The sequence below is a fragment of the Melitaea cinxia genome, chromosome 1 (genome assembly GCF_905220565.1).
Source record: "Melitaea cinxia chromosome 1, ilMelCinx1.1, whole genome shotgun sequence".
Classification (NCBI taxonomy): domain Eukaryota; kingdom Metazoa; phylum Arthropoda; class Insecta; order Lepidoptera; family Nymphalidae; genus Melitaea; species Melitaea cinxia.
This window is the reverse complement of record NC_059394.1, coordinates 7,514,649-7,529,285: the sequence shown is the minus strand read 5'-3', so window position 1 is coordinate 7,529,285 and position 14,637 is coordinate 7,514,649.

Sequence of the window (14,637 nt, the reverse complement as noted above, 5' to 3'; positions counted from 1 at the left end):
AGATATAATTACTAAATATCACAAAAATAAAATATTCAATTAAAATTAAATGGGTTTAAAAAAAAGTTATAACCGATTTGGCTTCATTTTGGAGGTTTAAGTGTTGTTGGTTTGCTGGAACATGTTGCGAGAAGTCACACTGAGTATGTTAACGCGACGAGGGCGAGTGAACAACTGAACGCAAAAGCGAGCTAGGCGAACGAAATGATTCAAACGCGGCGAGTAAAATGGAATGAGGCGGATCGGCGCGGGCGCACGCTTTTGCTTCTTGTTTATCGGTCGGCTTAGTTGAGCGGCGTATCGAACAGCTCTTATATTGATAAGAAGAAGGTCGATATCGCGTGCCTAGCAGCAGGCGCGATAGAGTCGCATGTGTGCACCACGTTCAGGCGCTTCGTTGTACTGATGCCTGATTTGCTTACGAATATTTTGTAGAGACAAGCTATTTTTGATCAATAGTGGTCTAAAATAGTACTATACATTCGGTCTCTTGACGCGCATTACAAGACAATACTTTATTGGCACGGTGTCAGGAGAACAACAATGAAACTATCTATTTCGACATAATTATGTGTACAAACAAAAAATATTATCATAACCGATGGCCTGATTAAGCTGTAAAAATATTATAAAATATAATGCCGTTATAATGTCTATATAAATAAATTACAAAGTACGATGTAGGTATTTCAACTCCAAGTAAACAGCATTACGTTGAAATGTTACTTACATACATGAAGTCTAAAACCAACGACATTTTCATTCGTTTGTTTTTTCGTGTGTTAATTGTATGTACATAGAACATTATCTTGGGATCCTAAATTTCTCGAAATAATACAATATTTTAAAAGCGTAAAAGAGACAAAAGATGCATATTTTGACTGACTGGGTAGTCAATAAAAATACCTGGCAGGGAGGGATACATTCATCATCATCATTACAGCCTATACAGTCCACTGCTGGACATAGGCCTCCACAAGTTTACGCCAAAAATAACGTGAACTCATGTGTTTTGCCCATAGTCACCACGCTGGGCAGGCGGGTTGGTGACCGCAGGGCTGACTTTGTCGCACCGAAGACGCTGCTGCCCGTTTTCGGCCTGTGTATTTCAAAGCCAGCAGTTGGATGGTTATCCCGCCACCGGTCGGCTTTTTAAGTTCCAAGGTGGTAGTGAAACTGTGATGTCCCTTAGTCGCCTCTTACGACACCCACGGGAAGAGAGGGGGTGGCTAAATTATTTAGTACCGTAGCCACACAGTACGGGATACATTCGGTAAGTAAATAATGGTCATTAGAAAAAAATCTTGTTTTACTTATGTCCATAGAATTAACTGTAATGACGTTGCGCGTCATAATTTAACTACCTATATGATCGGCTGTAGTAGGGCACAGCAGGATATTTGTGGAATATCCTGCTCAAAATCTGCAGCCTGGGGAAGTACCTCAATCTTACAGAAGATCACTGCTAAATAATATTGCTTTCAAGCAATGTTGTGTTATTATGGTGTATAAGGTGACCTGAGCTCCTGGGGGGATTGAGAGTAGGGTCAGCAACGTGCTTGTGATGCTTGTAATGTTGCAGGCGTCTATAAGCTACGGTAATCGCTTACCGTTAGGTAAGCCGCACGCTTGTTTACCGACCTAATTGTAAAAAAAATCATGCACTATTTTATTTTTATTAAGGAGTCAAGTAAAAAGAGAGCAAGCAAAGCAGCGGAATATTTCAATATGAACTTTCCTTTTGTAAAAAAATCATAAACATCATAAAAAATGGACAAATGCAGACCAAATTCTCATATCAAGTTATGCGAGGCTATGAGATCTATACTTATTTGGCCTGCATTTGTCTTATGTTATAAACCCTTATGAAAAATTAACTATTTACGTCGTGTTCATATAATTTGCCTAGCAAAAAAAAAAATAAACAACAAATCCTTAAGGCAACTTATAATATTACCTTCATAGCAATTATACTTATAATTGAGTTAACCAGACTTGACCAATTAATAAACTCTTTGGTTAACTCTCAGTAGTTTCTTCTTCCTAATTATATTTGAAGAATTTTGTAGTTTAATTAATTTACTTTCTAAAGTATATTAATTTGTAGTTATATTATCACTACCAGTTAATATATCTTCTATCTTGAAAAATTAACTCTAATGTAGAACACAACACACACACAAACAGACACACACACACAATAATGGAACACAGTAATGGAAAACTTCTGATTTTAACGAACGTGTTATCGCATACCGGCTCCTACGTATCTCGGACTTTAGATACAAGTGCATAGCCTGCACTTTCCTTACGTTACTTTATCACTAACACTCACTGTATGACGCGACAAAACCTATATTATTAATAATTGTGTTTGCTGGTAAACGAAAAAAAAACCGACTTCAATTACATCGACAAGTGATACAAGGTAGGTAGACGAAAAAATAGTCAAGTAAATCGTATTATCAAAGATTACTCCAAAGGTTGTAATCAGGTATCGATGAAATTTAAAGGTACAACACGATACAACATGATAAACATCAGCTTTCGACTAAATTAAAAATCATCAAAATTGGTACACCCAGTAATAAGTTATGCGGATTTTCGAGGGTTTCCCTCGATTTCTCTGGGATCCCACCATCATATCCTGGTTTTCTTATCATATTACCACACTAAGGATATCTCCATTCCAATAACAAAAGAATTATCAAAATCGGTTCATAAACGACAAAGCTTTCCTCGAACGTATATATAAAAAAAAAAAAAAAAAAAATATATATATACAAAAAAAAATCACATCACTAAACTCACTTTAACTACACAACCAATCACAACTAGTTCAGAAGCTACTGATTAAATTATGTATTAGCATAAAAACTCGAAAGCAGTAAATATTTGCTTTATTGATGCAGTTAGTTACAATAAATATTCTTTTTCATCGATACAGGCAAGTTGGAATGTGAACATGTATCATGCGCCCGACGCGTGAAGCGTCCGCATGCACACACGCACACCCACACGAACAAGTTTACAGGAGTGTTTTCTGGTGTGTGCGACTGTTTCGTATGAAGTTGCACTTGTGTGAGAAATTCATAATGTAGCACACAAATACGTTGACATATACAGGCTTATTCTGAAACGATTAACTTTATGTTCACTTAAATGGTTGCTACTTGCTAGTGAGATTCTGATGAAAGCTATCAACTTATAGTGCAAATTTTGTCACGTACTGTTAATCATCTGTCAAAGACAAATATCAATTTTAGTTTCATACAAGTTATTCAGTAATATAATATATATTCTATTACTACATTCTATTCTACACATTAGAAGAGCACACTTAAATTATCTTTTTAATTAAAATATACCTACCTATTTATTTCAATAAATAAAAACTTTAGTAAGCTCTCATTAATGAAAACAAAAGTAATGAATGTTTAGAATTTAAAAAAATGTAAGCGGTCACGTGACGGCTGGCAGATGTGAAACATTTATATAATAAACATTTATTTTCTTTATATAAAAAATTTTTAATTCAAAAATTTCTTTAAAATTGCAACAACTCCATTATTATATAGTATAGTACTTATATTCCATCATATAGCGTGGCGATACGTCGCTACGGCCTGTAACGCCACGCCAACAATCAGGCTTACCCTGGCCTACAGATGTTTCACATTAAAAATACCTCGCAAAAATAGTTGTTAAGTTCAAATATAAATAAGTTGAATATAATTTTTATTTAAAATAATGACATAATTATTTATACGTTCGTAAATTGCTCTGGTAGACAATTTTGGCTAGAAATTGGCTAAGATACTGTAGAATATCTGCTGCTTTTGAAATTTAAGTGCTGAACAATACAAATGAGTAGCGGTAAACGTCTTGATAGTTTAAATCTAAAGCAAATACGTACTTATCAACGTCACAAAGTGACAACATGTGTACTTACTCAACACTTAAATACAAATAATAATTACAAGTTCGGTTCTCCTTGCTACCTGCTCTGCCAATCTGTTTTAACAATAGGAATGTTAAAAAAGGATCTTGTTATCTCGGAACGGAACTGGTCACAAATGCACTTTTTTCAAATACTTTTGAAGCGTCAAGTATTTTTATTTCCTTTAAAAATATTTGAAATTCCTTATTCTTTTCATAAAAAGTTTTTTATCTTCTTGGGTGTGCAACTTTTTAGTTGAATTTTAATGGTAAGAGTCCTTTCGGTTTGTCGGAATTAGTTTAACGCTTTTTATAATGTTTTCCTAATTGCTTAATGCGTTAATGTACAGTTTTTGTTGAATAGAGGTTGTTCCCTGAATCTGTAGTCTCTTGTCGTTATCATTATGATTAGATTCTATTGTGTATCAAATTAGTAAAGTAGTTAATACAGTTAATTTATTTGATTATTTTGTTTCATATAACTATTAAGTAAGTAATTTCGTATTTTTCTGAAATTAATTTTCAGTTGGCACCAAACAAGTTTGCTTTGCTCAAAACGTTTTAATCATGATATTCTAAGATGCTAATGAGTCTCACTCTATTACTTTGTATACCTACTTTTATTTTTTTATCGTATTAAAATTTTATCTTTTAAATTAAAGTGATTTTAGAACTTAAAAAATAACTAAAAAATATTTCGAAATTAAACGGTAATAAAATAGTATATAAAGTTAATTAAAAATTAATTTGAAATACTTTTTTAATGTAGGTATGTGCGATATATGCGAGTGCGTCACTGACCGCCAATAACTATTTTGATGACATGAAACTGCTTGATGGGGTAACTGATTCCTAGTTTATTTTAATTAAATAATAATTAGTTATAATAACTGGGTAGACTTTTGTTGGCTTCTTGCTGTGGTAATCTATCGTCCACCCTTGTCGGATCATTTAGCGAAAAATACTAAGAAAACTCCCCGCCGCGCTCGATTCTGATTGACGACCGCAGGAAATAAATTGAGATACTAATAAATTTATGTATTATGAAAAGAAATTAATTAATCATACATTTGAAAGGGAATAATACTATATAATTTTTATCCTATTAACAAAAATCACAAAACTATTATTTCATAGTTATCTGTACCTACTACTATACTCGTATTTTCTATAATTGCGTAACTGATTCTTCACGGTATGTTTCGTTGTTTTGTAAAATACGTTCGCATTTAGGGAGAGGGGAAGGGAGGGGGGGGGGTTATGATGAGATCTCATGAAAAGAAAAAGATTTTTTTACAAATTATAAAAAAAAAATAAAAACAAATTATTAATTTGTAACCTATTTTTAATCACGAAATTATTTATGAGTGGAGCCTAGCTTTGTAACGTAATATTTGTTGATGAATGAACTAAAATAGACACTGAAAATTTGAATTTGCGTGACAGGGGCGGGGGGGGGGGGTGTTCCAGAGTGGTTAAATTCTGCGTGAAAATATGGACGACCCCCAATATATTTGTTTTATATATATATACATATATATAATTGTATCATTCATCTCTGCCATATAGCATGCTTACATCTAGTACATAAATAACTACTAAAACCAACGGTGACATAATAATAGCACCAACAACAATATCCCTTATCATATTTGCTCGTGTTTGTTATCTTTGCGAGATTATTCTGTCGTTAATTAAAAGTTAGTCTCAAACAGTACTGAGTTACTGACACGAAGGAACTCTGCGATTGCGTTTTGTATACTTAACTTCTTAACTCAAAACTTCGTATATACTAGTTGAAATCAACAACTTGTGATGACAACAAAACTACAGATAGGTATTTTATTAATGCAAAGAGACAATTAAAACAAAACAATTAATCACTATAAATACACGAATGAATTTAAAGAATTCAACGAGTGGGATCAGATTGAATAAAAACATAATGAATTACACAATATCACAGAACACATCATATTTTTAGGCCAGCTATTCCATAATATAATGAATTTATTTCTACCGAACTTTTTTTTAGTTCGATAATGCCATTATTCCATAAAATAATCGAGACAAGGGAAAATATGTGTCGGCTGAAGGTTATGGGCTTGATTCTCGTGCCCACAACGGTGATCCGCTTGGGAAGGCTATACATACATACATATAATCACGCCTCTTTCCCGTAGGGGTAGGCAGAGACCACTTCTTTCCATTTGCTACGATCCTTACATACTTCTTTCGCTTCGTCCGGTTTCGGTTTCGGTTTGGGGTACTCTTGACCTGCCCTTTTTTCAAGACGTCCCTTATTTGGTCTCGGAACGTCCGCCTAGGTCTATCCCTCCCAACCCTTCCATTCACACTCGCCTTATACACTTTTTTCGTCAATCGTTCTTCACTCATTCTCTCGACATGGCAAAACCATCTGAGCATACCTTTCTCAATTTTTGTCACTACATCTTCTTTCAGACCACAACTTTTCCTTATCTCACTATTTGTTATCCTGTCACTCAGTTTAACTCCTATCATACTCCTTAACGCTCTCATCTCAACTGCATTTATTCTGCTTTCATATTTCTTCTGCCATACCCAACTTTCACTTCCGTACATGAGTGTCGGAACCAACACACCCTCATGCACAGCCAAACGAGCTTTGTAAGACACCCCCCGACTGCTCATAAAGGAGTGCAAAGCCCCATTCACCCTGTTTCCTGCATTCATTCTTCTCTCAATATCACTCTCACACTTTCCATCTCTTGTAAACTTTGAACCCAGATACACAAACTCATTCACCTGTTCAATTTGTTCATCTCCAATCACGATATTGCAGTCTGTCACTGCTTCATCTCTTTCAAACACCATCACTTTCGTCTTCTTTATAGTCATCTTCATTCCCTTTCTTACAAAGGCTCCACTCATAACAGTTACCATCTCCTGCAACTCCTCGGCCGAAGACGCAAGAAATACTTGGTCATCAGCATAGGGAATCCATTTGACGAGTAACTCATTCATTCTCAACCCACTTTCATTCTCTTTTAAATCTGTCAAGCAATTGTCCATGAACAGATTGAACAGCCATGGTGACGCTACACATCCCTGTCTAACACCTTTTTCGATATTAAACCATTCAGTGTATGCCCCGTTTATCTTCACACAAGCACTAGAATCCCTATAAAGAGATTGCAATGCTCGTATGAGGACACTGCTCACTCCATTCACGGACAATGCTGACCACAATTCATTTCTCATCACTCTATAGATATAAGGCTATATATATAAGGCTATAGTATAAACTATATAATATTTTAGTATATATTTCCCCATAATTAACACGCATGAAACCACGGGGCATACCTAGTATTGAAATAAGATTGTAAATTTAATAATTGATAACTTTTATTTATGTTAATAGAGTTTTGCACTCGACTGAAAAAAATATTTTTCTGTTTTTATGAATCATTTGGAATTAACGCTGAAATACAAATACACATACATATATGTATAGACATGTCAATATACGTAATAATTATCTTGGCTACTAAATTATATTAATGCTACGGTCGTTATTTGTAACTAATGACCTTAAAGCGTCTCGTATTAGTTCTATTATTATTATGTGTAACAATAATTGCTTGTGTGTATGGTATTTATAGTTAATTATATAAAAAATAAACAGTTATTATGAACGCCTGTGGAAGATAACTCAATTTAATTTAACATGGGCTATATAGCAACATCTAAAGTTATAAAAGTAGATCTTTAAACCTGGATTTAACATGTTGTATCCAATACTGCACTACAAGCCTTTGTCTATGCGAGTGATAATTTCGGGTTTATCGGGGAGGGCGTGGTACATGTCGTAACATCAGTTGTTATCTTTCTTACTAAAAGCTACACAAAATTTGGTGAGATGTTACAGTATGAAAAGTAAAGCGTGTGATACGTATGGCCTTTGCGTGATTTCAGATATTCAGAGCTCATCGGGTACAATTATACAATCGTGGAACGATATTTTGTTCTAAAGAGAATGATTTTTTTTAAGTAAAACTTCTTTACGCACGCTTGACTTGGGGAGTAAGCTGGTGAATGTGTGATGAGAGCGTGACAAAAAGAGTGATCGGGTTAGGCGAACGGAGCAAGTGAAAAAGCACACATTTTCTTTCTCTCATAGCCTGGTATACGTATCTAAGACACAGTGCAGGCCTATTGTGCAGAACTTTTATTTCAGTTGTAATTTTGTCAGTAATTTTTATTATCATAGATAGATCATACGCGACAAAGTTCAACGATTATTAGTAAAAGTTAAACTTTTACTTTTACAAACATTTTTGAATATCATATCAAAAATTGACCGCTCCAGCGGGGTTCGAACCCGCGTCTCCGACGTACCGTGTCTTCTTCTACTTTCGACGTACCGTGTGTTCTCTTTTAGTTTTTTTTTTAATTTTAGTTCTTATGTTGTGAATTTTTTTTTTTTAAATTATCAATAAAGATATTTATTAATAGCAACTTATAATATAATAATAATAATTAGATAAATAACATTAAACTAAAAAACCTTAAGTATATATATATATATATATATATATATATATATATATGTCTAACGTATGCTTTGGGCCACATTGTGATTTTGTTAATATACTCTTAAGAGCCATTTCACAAAAATCGGTAACAATCCGCGAAATTGTAATATTTTGACGTCGTTAATCTCAGTGTTGGATGCAATAATGTAATTTATATTCTTGAAATATAATAGAGCAACCTTTGTTGTAGTCCATAGTCAGATCAGAATTTTGATTTATATTATGTGTATAAAATTATTAACCTTTTCATCAGCCTCCTCCCTGGGTAAACGGTCGCAATGTATACTTTGAAGTCCTACTTTTCAATAACCTCTACGTTGAAACCATTTTAAAAAAATATCATAATATGTGGAATATAATTTTGTTGTCCACTATCATAGATTTTTATTCCATTTGTATCTCTATTAAACGATAAAAAAATTTAAAGTTACGAATATTTTCCAAATAAGTACAATTTTAAAAGCGATATTTCTCTTAGAAAACTAAGAAATTTTAACGAACTATCTTCATCAAAGTAAACTTACATCATTAAGGAATACAAAAAAAATAATTAAATGATGTAATTATTTTTAATACATTTTATATTAAATAATAAAAAGATAGTATATATTGCCACGCATCAAGCCCGGTAAATCAGTCGAGCGCTAGCGCTCTTAGAGGTAAGGTCCACGCCAAATTCTGCGCAGCCGTCTCTTTCGCTTACACGCGCCAAGCGCCTGTTGTTATAGCGGATAAAACGCATTTGATACTTTCGTAATAAAATATAAATAAAATAAACATATTACGAAAATGACTGTAAAATAATATAATGATAATTTCTGTAAACAAATGTATAATTTAATTTTCTTTTCTCACACTATCAATACAAATAGGCATTTCAATCTGTTTGTCTTGTTATTTGTTAATTAATATGTTTGTCGGTGTCGATGTCATTAAATGCTTTTTTATTCATATCGTAAATATTAGATTCATTCGTAAACTGAAAAAACTAAATCAATTTAAAAAAATGGTTTCATAAAATTGATTTTTTTTATTTTATTTTAAATTTATTGACTGTTGTTATATAACATACTTGAAATTTTTAACAAATTAATTATGTAAAAAACATTTTATACCATAGTTATAATTTTTATTATACATCAGAAAATGATCACGATGGTCTTTTGGTTGTCACACTATACGTACTAGCACAAAGATCGCGCGGCTCGTACGACTCGCGCGATACGACCAAATTTACCTAAACTTGCAGAGCGTAAAATTGTGAAATGGCTCTTAAGACAAGCCTCATAATTAACATATGTTCATATGTTAACGTATGAACAAATATTTTAGATTATTTAACAATTCATATACTATAAGGATGGTTTGAGGACTCATCAAAATATGGTATACTTTGGGAACTGTCCCTAAAATATACATCTTACATTTTATCAGCAATCATGTACTATAAGTATGGTTTGAGGACTCATCAAAATTTATTTTATTATTTATTTATTTATTTAATTACAATTTGATTCTTTACAAATAAAATTAAAGCTTTTAAATATCACGGTGATCACAGCTGACAAACACATGCTTTTTTATTATTTAGAATTCAAACACAAATTATTTAAACTACTTACACACACATACTTAACTACGTATCGAAGTTTTTTATTGATTGATAATTCCTAGAAATCACAAAATGTATCACAAAGTAATATAAAACATATTCTATTAAAACACATATAAAATAAATCAAAATCAGATGGCCTTTTTATCTATCTAATTTACAACGAAAATCTAACTGAAACCACAGATTTGAAGACAAAATTATTCACCGTATAACAAATATACTTTTTTTCCGAACCTCGTCAATGTTGATGCGAGTCTGATGCCAATGCTAGGAATAAAATACCTGTATTACAGGTCATCAGTCTCGCACAATCAAAATATCGCATACAATGCGACTGTCCCCACAATATACTGTAATATGTATATAGGTATATATGAGTATACTTTGGGAACTGTCTCTAAAATATACATCTTATATTTTATCAACATAATCATAATTATCATCATTATAATATAAGAATGGTATGTTACATCAGAACTTTTGACCGGGTGGACTGATTTTTTTTTTTAATAGAAAGGTGGTGTGTATCAATTGGTCCCATTTAAATTTATTTGAGATCCAACAACTACTTTTCGAGTTATATCTAATAATGCGTTTTTACTTGACGCTATTTTCGAAAATCCGCATAACTTTTTACTGGGTGTACCGATTTTGATAACTTTTAATTTAATCATAAGCTGATGTTTATTATGTGGTCACATTTAAATTTTATCGAGATATGATAACTACTTTTTTAGTAATCTTTGATAACGCGTAGTTACTTGACTATTTTTTTGTCGATCTACGTTGTATTACTTGTCGATGTAATTGAAGTTGGTTTTTTTTTGTTTGCCTACAAACACAATTATTTCACGACACTTCATGTTTTAACTTATTTTTTTTTTAGGTTTGTTAATTTTGACCGAAATAAATTTTTCCAGTTTCATATTATATACTTAGATAATATTTTCCTAAATGTGTAAAACTATTTTGCTTCCGCTTGCCAATTACTGCGATAAATAAAACACGGATTAAATTTTTACATACTTATTTGTGGTGTTATATGTAATTGTATATCTACTTAGACATGAATAACAAAATAGTTGACTTTTGTCTAATAATGCTAAATTTACTATTAGGTATGCTATGTTTAAAAAAAAACAAGAGTAAAATGTGTAAGAATATAAACATACTTAAATTATATTATTTCTACTCTTCTCGCTTTTCTATTTGCGATATCTATACACGGTCACCAACCCGCCTGCCCAGCGTGGTCACTATGGGCAACACACATGAGCTCGAGCCATTTTTGTCTCGAACTTGTGGAGGCCTATGTCCAGCAGTGGACTGCAATAGGCTGAAATCATGATGATGATGATGATGATGATACAAATAAAAATAAGTGTTGCTTAGCGTTTATTGCTTACGCATTATTTGCTTAGCTCGAGAATGGCTCGACCAATTCGGCTACTTTTTTTTTGTATTATATGTTCCATAAGGTCCACGGAAGGTTTAAATGGTAAAGAAACAAAATTAATTAATTTTTAGTATTAACTTTTGACAGAACGAAGTCTGTCCGGGGACCTAGTAGTTTCGTGTTTGTCTATATGGTCCAATATTTCTTCCTCTATGGATATTGTTGCTAAATTTGTTAATCTTTCCTGGCTTATTGTTGAGTGCAGATAATTTTTTATAAGTTTTAAACGACGTCAATAGGCGACAAGAAACCCGTACCACAAAAATATTAAATAAAATTATTTTAGAAAAATATTTCTAATATCTTACATATCTCAAAACAGAATATCCCATCAACATTCTAGTATAAAAACAAGTCTTTTAGAGCTACACGTACTTAGAAACGAAATAAAAACATGCATTCTTATTTCACGTAAATGATATCCAGAACGCCGAATTCGTCCTATACATAATTATTTATTACGTAAGAATCTAAAGGAAAAATTAATACACGTTTTATTTGTTTTAATTTTTATTTTTATTTTACTTACAAAGGTGCTAATAATTTTTATTTTTGGTAGTATGTACCTACCTACCTAATAAACTTTGGTTTTGAATTATTCATCTTTACATACATAAGATTTGCATTCCAGAGGCCAAAAAAAGAAACAAATAAAGACTATTCACACACTTCAATAAAATAATAATTCAATTACTATTTAACTACAATATTAAAATCATCAATGCAATAACGAGTGTTGTTTACGCAAACAAGTGACGACTAGTCCACAAGCGGGGAGTTCCCCGGGGCCGCAGTACGGGTGGCGTGGGTTCGTTGCCATGGAAATGTAAATTATTATCGTAGGTTTAATTATATAAGTATCCGAGTGAACCTCGGCAATCGAGGGGTTGTCCGCGATTTTTCAAGGTATAATCTAAACTCACTATCACGTACTCTGCATTTGTGTATTGATAAGCCATACCTAATTACTAATGACAGGTCTCATTCGCACACGATATATTAGGATCGATCGCTAGGCGCGCGCGCGGGAAGATGGACGCGCTACGACATACGAACCTTACGGCGGCTCTCGCCCTAGTGACCTACTTTCGGTAGTGAAAAATAAATTATAAAATTTTGATGAAAATTAAAATTTATGTAGAAATACACTTAAATATTCTGATTTGGAATCATATTATCATCATCATCATTTCAGCCTATTACAGTCCACTGCTGGACATAGGCCTCCACAAGTTCACGCCAAAAATGTGTAAACTCATGTGTGTTGCCAATAGTCACCACGCTGAGCAGGCGGGTTGGTGATCAACCCGCCTGCCCAGTGTGCGTGTGAGTTCAAATATTTTTATTTTCAAAGCGTCGTCGCGTCGGTGGACTTCTAAGTGAGAAAAACAGGTGTAATCGCAGATTGCAACAAAAGAATTTATAAAGAAATGTGTACATAATAAGACCGTGCAAACTATTTTTTCCAAATGTCACTTTTACTTACTCTGAAGCTGAAACCGCGTTTGTAAAATATTTGTTATTTTTTTTTTTATGAAATCTTAAATTTTTACAATATTTTATATTAAAAGTCGATTTTACACTAATGTAATATATTAAAACATATTCATGGTTCAACAGTTTTGTATTTAAACAGTCATGATTTTCTTATGGTAGACAAATTAATTTTGTTTCAGGAAAAAGGTTATATGTATGCTATGTAATGTTTGTTAGGGGAACGCTGAATTTGTGACTTAGCGTGACAAAGAGGGAGCGAGGGGTCTCAAATTAATGATAAAAATTTGCCTGATATATTTTATGTTAAAATGAATAAAATAAAATAAATTAATATTAAGATATGGCATCCTAATATTTTATAAAACTAACAAGAAGATACCACCTACTCGTCGTTACTGATTTTGTCGAAATTTATATTTCTCTAGTGTCCTGTGCCGGCTTTGTACGGGTGACTACTTACCTAGTACAATTATAATTATTATCTCAGCAACAGCGGGGGGCGCGGAGCGAAGGTCACATCGAGCGGGTGACGTCCTCAGTATCTAACCCGTCATTGAATAATATTTTCGCGCGCATTTTTAAATGCATACCTACTACTAATAGATATTTATCGGTTTCTAAGCGCAATTATATATAATTATAATAGGCAATATTTCTAGTTTTTGAAGACTCCTACTCCCTATGATGATGAAAGCATGGTCATGAAAGTTAAAGGTTTTACGTTACAAGAATGTTTGATCTAGTGTCATTATCCGGGGAGAAAACAGTCGACTACGTTTGTATGGAGAAAGGACCGATAAATTAGATAAATTAGAAACTGTCCCCAAACCATAGGCTAGATATGAAAATGTTTTAAAACCAGACTCCAAAGTATACAAATGTGTAACCATACGTCCGCTCGAAAAACTGTCGGCAAAACATACGTTATGCCTATACTTATGCATATAAGTAACGTAGTGGCACCAATCGTCGACACTTTAAGGAGATAGTGGACTTCTTTATAAAATTAAAGATCATTTAGTCATCTTTAAACCAAAAGTAACGATTGAGTATGGTAAGGTATATTCTTGATATAAGAATAGGATGTAATATTTTTATTAACTATATTCGGATTAGAAAAAAATTCTAAAAATAGAAAAAGTGTATAAATCTCCAATCATCGACACCGAATCTCCAGTAATCGACACCCCAGTAATCGATAGTTACCAATTACCGACTCCCAGTTATCGACTATTACCTATAATGTGTATCTGCCAAATCGCGGCCTCCTTAGTGGGTCGTTAAAATAAAATTAACAGTTTAATAAGTATTCATTTATTGTCCATAGTATAATGTCCATATTTTTAACCGACTTCAAAAAAAGGAGGAGGTTACTCAATTCGACCGTATATTTATTTATTTTTTTATGTATGTTCGGGCGTAACTCCGTCGTTTATGAACCGATTTTGATAATTCTTTTTTTTTTTGTTGGAAAGGAGATATCCCTAGTTTGGTGCCATGATAAGGAAAACAGGATCTGATGATGGGATCCCAGAGAAATCGGGGGAAAC